Source organism: Akebia trifoliata, chromosome 13, assembly GCF_017979445.1.
Source record: "Akebia trifoliata isolate Shusen 1 chromosome 13, ASM1797944v1, whole genome shotgun sequence".
Lineage (NCBI taxonomy): Eukaryota > Viridiplantae > Streptophyta > Magnoliopsida > Ranunculales > Lardizabalaceae > Akebia > Akebia trifoliata.
This window is the reverse complement of record NC_141387.1, coordinates 5,810,183-5,820,478: the sequence shown is the minus strand read 5'-3', so window position 1 is coordinate 5,820,478 and position 10,296 is coordinate 5,810,183. Positions and strand designations below refer to the sequence as shown.

General features: G+C 35.6%; 1 pseudogene; it reads left to right on the top strand.

The window, feature by feature from the left end:
• Positions 1-1,056: 1,056 nt before the first annotated feature.
• LOC147387536 (putative 2' cyclic ADP-D-ribose synthase BdTIR pseudogene) lies at positions 1,057-4,376 on the top strand (annotated as a pseudogene).
• Positions 4,377-10,296: the final 5,920 nt, after the last annotated feature.

Sequence of the window (10,296 nt, the reverse complement as noted above, 5' to 3'; positions counted from 1 at the left end):
AAAATTAGAAATGAATATATATTTGAGGAAATGTTGGACTAAATATAATAGACTATATTCTAAGATAGAATTAATTAAGATTGTTCAAGAATATTCAAAGAATTATAAACCTTTTTAGAAAAAATATTCAAGTTGACGATTCTAAAAGAACAAGAGGAAGAAAGAGTGTGAATTTAGATAGTGACAACACTTGCATAATTAGCTTTGCCAATCCTCAATCCTTTGGATAAGGTTTTGATGATGGTAATGAATTATTAAAAAAACATTTTTCACTATTTTAAAATCGAAAATTTTTCTTTACTGTTTTCTAACATCAACATTAAATAAAGATAATTACCAAAACATGACCAACTTTTGATGTAATTCCCATTTTGAGTCACTGTTCATTTTAATTTCGAAAACATGCCTAGCGAGACTGCAGGTAGGTTTATTTTTGAAAAGTAGCTAGATCGTTGTTTTTATAAATAAGCGAGATTGTCACTTTAAAAAACCTGTGATCTCACTAGTCATGTTTTGGGAATTAAAATGAATTGCGAGCTGGTTTTAAAGTGTTTTACCGAGTCAATCCAAGATTCATAATAGTCAACTCAATGCACCGTAATTTAAAACATAAAGCCGAGTAGCAAGGAAAATGTTGAAACGAAAAAAAAATAAAAAAATTTACAGCCATTCTCACAAATCTGACGTGGGATGTGCACATAACCATAGATGTTTGTCCTCGTGATACGACTAAAAACCATCTATGGTTATGTATGCATGTCCACGTCAGAATTGTGAGAATCGCAGTAATTCTGTGTCACCCCAGCACGACTTTCGTCTTAACTTTCTATCCTCTCTGACCTGTTAGGAAGCCACAGAAGGTTCCTAATAATAGTCGTAACCCAGTATTATGAACGTGAGATCTTTGCTTCCTATCACTACGTCACAAATAATTAAAAACGACTAATGTTCAAATTCAAACATTGAATATGTCATCGCTCATTAAAAAATCTCTATAAATAAGTATAGAAACACCTCTCATTCCAGTCAAAATAATCTCAAAACCATCAAGCACATTTGAATCAAAATAATTTCAAAACCATCAAACTCAAAGTGAGAGTCATGCACCGTTCTCTAGCCAAGCACATAGCCCGTTACACTAATCTTCCCTCTCAAAGCCGAATAACCTCAACCAGGAAACGAATTTCATCTAATTGGGACATTTTCATCAATTATCGAGGCATCGACACGAAAAAAATGGTGGTCGGGTTGATTCACGACCGCCTAATCCAATTCAAGGTCCGTGCATTTTTCGATAACGAGTGCATGAGACCTGGAGACAAGATTTTCGAAAAGATTGAATCAGCTATAAGAGAATGTAAAGTTGGTGTTGCAGTGTTCTCTCCTCGTTATTGCGAGTCTTATTTCTGTCTTCATGAATTGGCGTTAATGATGGAGTCCAAGAAAAAGGTTATCCCTATCTTCTATGATATTAAGCCTTCTGAGCTTGATGTCTACTTGGATGATGGAAGTTGCTCAAAAGAGGAATTCCATAGGTTTAGATGGGCACTTCAAGTGGCCAAGTTTACCGTTGGGCTTACTTTCGATTCCCACAATGGGTAAGGATGCAATCACCTCTTTATTTGGGTTCCTTGACTTCTTCGACTCATTATTTACTGTTTTGCATGTTGGGAAATTTTTGTGGGGTCATGACGTGCAACCGTAGGGATTAGTCCACATCTTTACGCCACGCCGCCTCTCCGTCGTGGAATTAGACCAAGGGGAATCTCCATAGGAACTAGTCCCTAAGATTTCGCACGTAGGAGATCGAGACACAGCCCCAGGTATGGGGAAAGCAGTAGATCGATCGCCCTAGATAGACAACTACATAGAGGGTCAATGTAATATGAGTCATTATATTATTTTCTTTCATTCCCCCCGTAAGATCAATATCACAACCAATGAGGTCTGCAAGTTTCACATCTAAGTAAAAAGAAAAAATATAAATTTTTATTTAACAACAACATACTAAAAAAAAGATGTGGCATACCTGCGAAGGTTATCCAAAAATCAAGAGTAACAATAATCTAACACCCCCACATGGCATACTCAAAATACTCTCCTGATGTGGCATGTGCCAATAAATTTCGCACGTAGGAGATCGAGAAACAGCCCCAGAAAATCTAGATTTTCTTTCATTCACACATGTACAAATTTATGGTGATATGCAGCTGTGTATCCCAAGGCATAAAATTTATGGTTCTAACTAAGGGTGCGACTTGGTTCGAGTTGGTTCAGTTTAGAGTAAAATCAGAACCGAATCGACCAAGGTCAATTTCATTATATGAGAACCAGAACCGAACCAACCCAAAACGATCTTAATTCGGTTTGGTTCCATGAGTTGCAAAAAAAAAAGTTTTTCCCACAAAAATTTACCAATAAAATTAGGTAAACACATGAATTATGAAAAATTAAAAATCCAATATATATATATATATTTTGGGAGCGGTTCGGCAGCCCTAAAGTTTGCCAAGTGATGGGGTTAGAAGTTTTGGAATAGGCTAATTTTTTGTGAGGATGATCTCTACGGTGAAGAGATCATCCTCACAAAAAATCAGCTCATTTTGAAATTTCTAACCCTAGTTTACAAGTTGAAGAATCGTGGACCGTCCAATTTTTGTAAATCACTTTTGATGGGGTTAGAAGTTTTGGAAAAGGCTGATTTTTGGTGAGGATGATCTCCTCATTATAGAGATCATCCTCACAAAAAATCAGCTCATTCCAAAGCTTCTAACCCATATTTTGAAAAATGTCTGGCACCAAACTTGGCAAACTTTAGGGCTGCTGAACCGTCCCCTATATATATATATATATATATATATATATATAGGATAGCGTTATTACGACCCCTATTACGACTCACATTGCGACACATCGTTTGTCTTATATGGGCAAAAATGTTTGGAATGGGTTGATTTTTTTGTGATGATGATCTCTGTGATGAGGGGATCATCCTGGCAAAAAATCATCCAATTCCAAAACTTCTAACCCCATCAAAATTGATTTACAAAAATTGGGCGGTCTAAAATTTTTCAACTTATAAGCATGGGCTAGAAGTTTCATAATGAGCTGATTTTTGGCAAAGATGATCTCCTCACCATAGAGATCATCCTCACAAAAAATCAGCCCATTCCAAGCATTTTTGCCCATATAAGACAAAACGGTGTGTCGCAATGTGAGTCTACGGAACCCGACCCATATACCATATATATATATATATGAGATCACATAAAAATTAGATTAATTTCAAATAATAATAACAATAATAATAATAATAATAATAGATTTATAAAAATAATCAAAAAAATTAATTTTTCTCCAAAACCCATCCCAAAACAAAATGGGTTTCCATGAGCTAACTTGTAGCCGCACTCTCATAGTCGCAGGCCCGCAGTCGCACGCTGGGAGAGAGAGAAGACCTGTTGGCCACCGAAGTTCGCATGCCCGCAGTCGCACTCCCGGAATCCCATGCCCACAACCGCTCACCGAGAGAGAGAGAGAAAACACAGCCTGCAGCAGTAGGGTTTTTAAAACTAGAAATCGAAAATCAGAGAGAGAGAGAGTAGAGGGAAAAATGAAAAAACGAAAATCAATTTAGGGTTTTTAAAAAAGAAAAAAATTTATATTTTATTTGAAAATAATTGTTGGTTCGGTTTTCAGTTTGGTTTGATTTTTTATTAAGTCTGAACCGATAACCAAACCGAATCCATCGGTTCTTCATTTTTAAAACTAGAAATCGAACCGTTATTAATCTAAACCAAGCCAAACCAATCCAAAATACACGGTTTGGTTCGATTCTCAGTTTGAACCGAATTAACTTGCAACCCAAGTTCTAGCACATGCCATGCTAGGAGAGTATTTTGAATATTCCACATGGGGGAGTCAGATTATCACGACTCAAAAAACAAATAGTAAATTTAAAAATAAAGTAATGTGGGTTTGTGCAAACAATGGTCAACCTTCTCCCATTATAAAAGTAATGTATTGTATTAAATTCAATTTAATGCATTGAAATAAGTTGTATAGTGGTCAGATTAGGATTATTTGTTGAAAATACTGATTTAGGATTATACGATGTATAGTATCTTCGATAATCCTCAACTGACCGATTAATGTACATCTTACTTCAGTGCATCATAATTTTATACTATATTAGTATCTTCGATTTGCCTTATAAATAGTCAAAATAAAATCAACATGTGAATATTTTTATCTTTAGTTTCTCAAACATTCTGACATTAGGATTTTTTTTGTGGGTATGAAGAAATTGGAATGATCTCATGACAAGCGCTTCAAACATCATTGTCAAGAACTTAATCAAGTTTGATGGTGATTGAGGAGACCTACACATCACCCTTAAGGGACCTATGCACCCAAAAAGGTGTATCACAAGGCACACAAAGGAGACTGGAAACTTTACGGAATATAGGATGCGAACTTGGGACGATTGTAAGAATAGAATATTTTTATTATTATTTATCATTCTTGTAGCCAAGTTGTTCTTTGTTAATGTAGAGGCAATAGGGTATTTGATAGCATATAACAAAAGTTCTTGTAATCATAAAAAAGGTAATTTGTACCACCAAGATGATCAAATAAGAATGTTATATTGTTTATTTTCTGTTCAACACTGCGCGGGTTTCATTGCTTAAAGATGACAATAAAGTAGACTACGAACTTCTCGGAACAGATTATATGATTTGCAAAGTCTAGAATTTAGCATGTTGATACAATAATTTATATTCAATCTTTATCAGACATGTGTAACCAAGAGATAGGTACATTTTTTAATTAGACTGGGAAGATCATAGAGTTTGGAGTCAAAAAACTAAATAATCCTAAGTAGATTAGGCAATTAATTTGTACATTTTAGTATTGGTAGACTGCACAATCTCAAGTTGAGAGACTGCATAGTTCAGAGATAGGTCCTAGTTGGAAGATCGTAAAATCTTGTGTACGAATCCTGCATGGGGCGCAAATAATAAGGTAAAAAAAAGTACGCAAAATCTTAGAAGACATTAAAAGAAAATTTAGTTAATACTATGTGAAAACTGAAAATTTTGACAAGAAAATTCGACGGGCAAAGCCCACAAATTTTAGAAACTGAATTTTTATGGCCCATAGGCCATGGCCGGTGAAATTTTTTATGTTCCCTAATTCGACGGCTTAGAGCCATAAAATTTCTCCCATCATCCATTAATTAGACGGTTTCGGTACGTCGAATAAAAAAATTGACAATGAAAAATTCGACGACCTTGTGCTGTCAAATATAGGCTTTTTTCATGTCGTGTAAAAAATAGAATCAATCCTTTAATTTACTGGAGATTTATATCTTTAATATATATGTATTTTCTATTGAAAAATCCCTTATTCCATGAAAGGGGGGGATGTCAAAACTTATAAAGAAAGGCTTGTATGTTCAAATTATTTAGTTAATTGACTCCTTTGATCCACTGGATGTACTAGCTAGCCTGTTTAGGCTATAAACCCCATAAAAATTTTATATTGTTCCATTTCTCCTTTCCCTTCTTGATTAATATGTATCTGTGAATGAGATTTCACCCCCAAAATTGGTAATCTCTAGATCACAATGATCATTTTTTTTTTCTCCCCTACATACCAAAAACAATTTCCAAGTTATATATATATATATATTAAGGCTGTCTTAAGATTACATGGAAAACAACTGTCCATCAAAATAACTAAAATTTGTGCATTTGATTCGACAATGTGATGGGCAAACATGTATCAACCCCCGTGACTAGAAGTAATGGTTGTGGTGGGGGCAATAGAGGTGGAAGTGATTGGGATGTTGGTGGTTGTGGCAGTAGTGGTTATTGTGGTGGTGTTAGTGACAGCGATATGGTGGTCCTCTTGGAGGAGTGTGGTTGGAATTAAAAAATAGAAGATAGGGGAGATTGAAAGGGAACACCGATTTGTTAGTATTTTTCCAAGAAACAAGAACAAAACACGAATTTCTTGTTACATACACCTACTTCACTACGTCATAATGCGCAAAAAACGACTGCCCCTACAGTCGTTAAAAGAGTCGTTTTAAAATGAGTGGTTTTTTAAAAACGACTGTCCAAGACAGTCGGAAAAAACGACAGTAAAATAAGAATATAGCGACCGTCGCTATAGGGTATTTTCTTTAAAAAAAATATATTTTACACCTGCCCCCCTTCACATGTTGCTGAATATTGGAGATACCCTTATGTTTTGACATTGATGACATAGACCCCAACTAACAATATGAAAAGACCCAAATACCCCTCGTCTTCAACTTTCATAAATCTAACTAAAAATCATTAATATGATCTCCCACTCCTGTTTCAGATCAACACCCACATTCAGTTCAAACTAAAAATCACAAAGAATAATTCTGAAATATTAGATAGATATACAATCCATTAGAGGTAAACTTGTATCACCACTCTTTCAAATCAAATTCCTATTCCATCAACCTTTTGCAACACTTCTTAGTTGCTTCAACACTTGTTCGACAGCACAATCAAATGGCACCCATTACCACAAACAAAATATTATGTGGTGTCTACAATAAAATATAAGCACACTATTTTATTTTGGTTCGGAGAACAATCCAACATAAATAGGAGAGAACATAAATTATAGCAGTATTGGTGCATCTACACCCACCATATTGAACATGTTTCATCTTCTTAGTCAATGATAAAGAAATTGAATTACATTCTCTCTGACCTACGAAACACCCCTCATTGGAAAAAATAGCCATTTAATCAGAGCTTGCATCTTACACAGAGTACAGGATCTTGACCTGTCAGACTTAAGCAATGGCATCTTGACGAGACTTCCAAAATCTTCAATCAATTCACTCTCGAATTCTCTACGATCCTGGAAATTGGGCAAAACAGAAAAAGTAAAGAAGATGCTTTAAGGGATGTGCATACACACTATGTAACAGCAATGGCGCGTACCTTTCCCTCATAAAGGTGGTAAAACATTAGCAGGACGTAACCAGCATTTGGAGATGTCTTCTCAAGATTTCCCTTCAAAATGTACAGCAGCAGAAAATCAAGTATTAGAAATTGATCAGCTACATTTTGTGTGTAGAAGTGGCTGCTTAGATTGAACACAAAAGCAGCAAGACAAATGCAAATACCGGGTGATTAACTCGCTGAAGTACATGAAACATGAAAACAGCTAATGAATTGAGAGAGAACGGATTTGATTCAGTTCCTGCACATTTCAAACGATTATGAAATTTCAATCCAACAAATCAAAGTTGCTAACATGACATCAGTAGCTTCTTCATGGTATTACTTCTTAAGTAGATGAAAATCCATACACTACTTATTAGTCAAAAAGCAACAGGATATTAAAACCTTAAGGCAAGAGAAAATGATGGTGTGATGGCACTATGACGAGTTTCCAATATTTTAACTAGATGCAATCGTTAAACTACAGTTTTAGCACTAACCAGGGTAATATGGCATTGTGACAACAGTGGTTAACCAAAAATTTGATTTCATCTAGCTTTGAGTAACTTTCAGTAAGCTAAAATATTGGAAAGAGAATAAAAACATAACGATGAAAGAATGCGGGAGAATATTTGATGAGTTTCTAAACGCCACAACTATCAGTTGGCCAATCAGTCATCAAACCTTTAACCCAAAATATTTGGGGTTGGCTGGATCAACCAAGTGATTGATATGAAGGATGGGGACTTGTGGTTGGAGTTGGAGACAACTAAGTTTTTACATGAATTGCCACGCTGAACCGACCCTCATGTCATGATTTAGGACCAGCAGTGCAGGGGAAAAGCACTACTTTGTTACAAAATGAAGCTGTCAAAGAGAGTGATAATGCTGTACACAAAAGAAGATCCAGGCTTTAAGGGTTGGGTTTTTTGAGGAATTTGTCTTTAGCTGGGAGGCTTTGTGCTCCAACTAAGGGGCTGTTTGTAACTTTTCTTGTAGAGATTGGTCATCTCGACCTCGTATTTGTTTTCATTAATAAAATATGTTTAATTATTTAAAGAAATAAAATAATGCCGTACATGAAAAAGGATGAGACAGACTTCAAATCACGGTGTATGATCTTCGGATTGCAGTGCTCATGTAAATATTCCAAGCCATGGGCTGTACCAAAAGCTACACGTTTCCTTGTGGGCCAGTCCAGACCTCTCTCCCCTGGTTTTAAATCTGTAGGAAGGATCGAAAAGTTACATAGATTAATGCTGAAGTATACTAACCCTAGAATAAATACAACTTCCTCATAGGATGTAAGATATGTCAAAGTTACAAAACTGAAATGATAGAAAATAAATGTTGATCACTTGATTATGATACATGTTATCGTCGAGGAGGTAAGGCAATACAAAATCGAAAGAAAATGAAGAAACTCTGTGCACACTGGTTTTCTCATTGATGTAAATCAAGAAGCATAGATTGAAGAGAATGATATATTTGGGATTTTTTATTTGTTTAGGTTATTTTATAATTTTGGTTCTTTGTTAGATTTGATGGTTAAGATTTGTGACCATCAATGCTACTTATAGCTTATGAAGGAGATACCTCTTAAGCGATACGCAACACTGACTCGATTCACTTGAAATAGATGTTTATTCACTTTCAAAGGTTCCAAATCCAAAAATTATAACAAAAACATGAAGAAACAGAAAGAAACACTAACTGACCTTGAGATCTGATTTCGGTCGATGGAGTTTCTGAAATCGAACTTGCAAGTAAAAACAGGCTGCCTTCTATTCCCTTGGATAGGGTTTGAACTTGACCATCAAGGATCTGAGTCTCCGGATGAATCAGAGGGATTGTAACCGTTTTATGAGGAAAGTTCTTGAGTTTGATCTTGCAAAAATATGGAGAACTTGAAGGGTGAACGCCAGATCGAGGAGGTTTCGAAGCTATGGGGATCTTCAGAGCTAGATTTCCAACCAGGATTCGAACGAAAGGACAAGGATCCACAAACCCTAGATCTGGAATGCTGTGGAGAGAGAGTGCGTGCGAGAGACAGATAGATACATAGAGTGTGAGAGAACGCGAGAGCGAGGACGAGTGAACGAGAGACCGAGGACGGGTGAACGAGAGTTGAGGGCGAGAGAGAGAGAGAGTAAACGAGAGACCACAGAGACAGATAGTCATTTTTCTCTCTCTTTTAGAATGGCTATTGGCACCCCAACTTTTACTTCTTTCGTAGAAACGACAGATTAAAACTGTCACAATTAATGACGGCCTTAAGCAGTCGTTTTTAGCGCAATTACGGTGTTGCGAAAAACGCAATATGACGTAGTGCTTAACACTCACCGAACAAATGCAACTTTTCCCTCCTATTGATTCAAAGCATATCAGACCCTAACGAAACATTCATATCGAAGAACTCTATTAAAATTTAGTCGAATCCACATAACCAATTGACTTTTATTCAAAGATTCATCAAATGATTGTGTTTTGATCCGTTTGTGGGAACATTATTCATTAAAATCAGATTTTTTTTAACCCTTATTTGGTATAATTAAACATTTTGATAGATGAAAGTGAGTAGTTATAATTTATTTTCATCATCTTCTATATTTGGAATTATTTTTTATCATTTTGCAAATGAACTATGTTAAAAATCAATTTTTATCTTTTTTGTTTTTATGAATTTTTTTTCCTTCAAATTTTTAGTACATTCGGTAAGTCAAGACTGAACTCATTAGCACTATATATATGCCCTATGATAGGTTAATATGTTGATTTTCGCTGGAGATAGTGGTCGTTCGTCAAGGGTTCTCTCTCACTTATTATTTTTCTTTTATTTTTTATCTCCCCTCTCTATCTTCTTTAGATTACATGTAAATTTTGCTCATTCCGGACCAGGGGGGGGGGGGGGGACAGTTTATACTCATCTTGGAGTGTACATTAGTTTACAGCTCATCTCAGAGCATTTACAATAGTTTAAACTCATTTCGAAACTCTTGGACAATTATCATGACGAATCGATGGATCAGACAAAAGTAAAAAATGGGATGTCTATAGATGCCCCTCTTTGACAAAGGATACAAGCAAGTCGAGTGCCAAGATATGTGTTGGCAAGTATTGCGTTATCAGAATGCCAAAGTAAATGACACTTCATTTTTTATAATCTAATTTGACGATAAGTCTAACGTGATGCTGACATTTGGGTATTACTGAACTTTGTGAGCGTCGGACACTATAGGAAATTGATTTTACCACCTTAGATGCTCTAGAAAAAAAATGTGATTTATCTTTAGTGGTC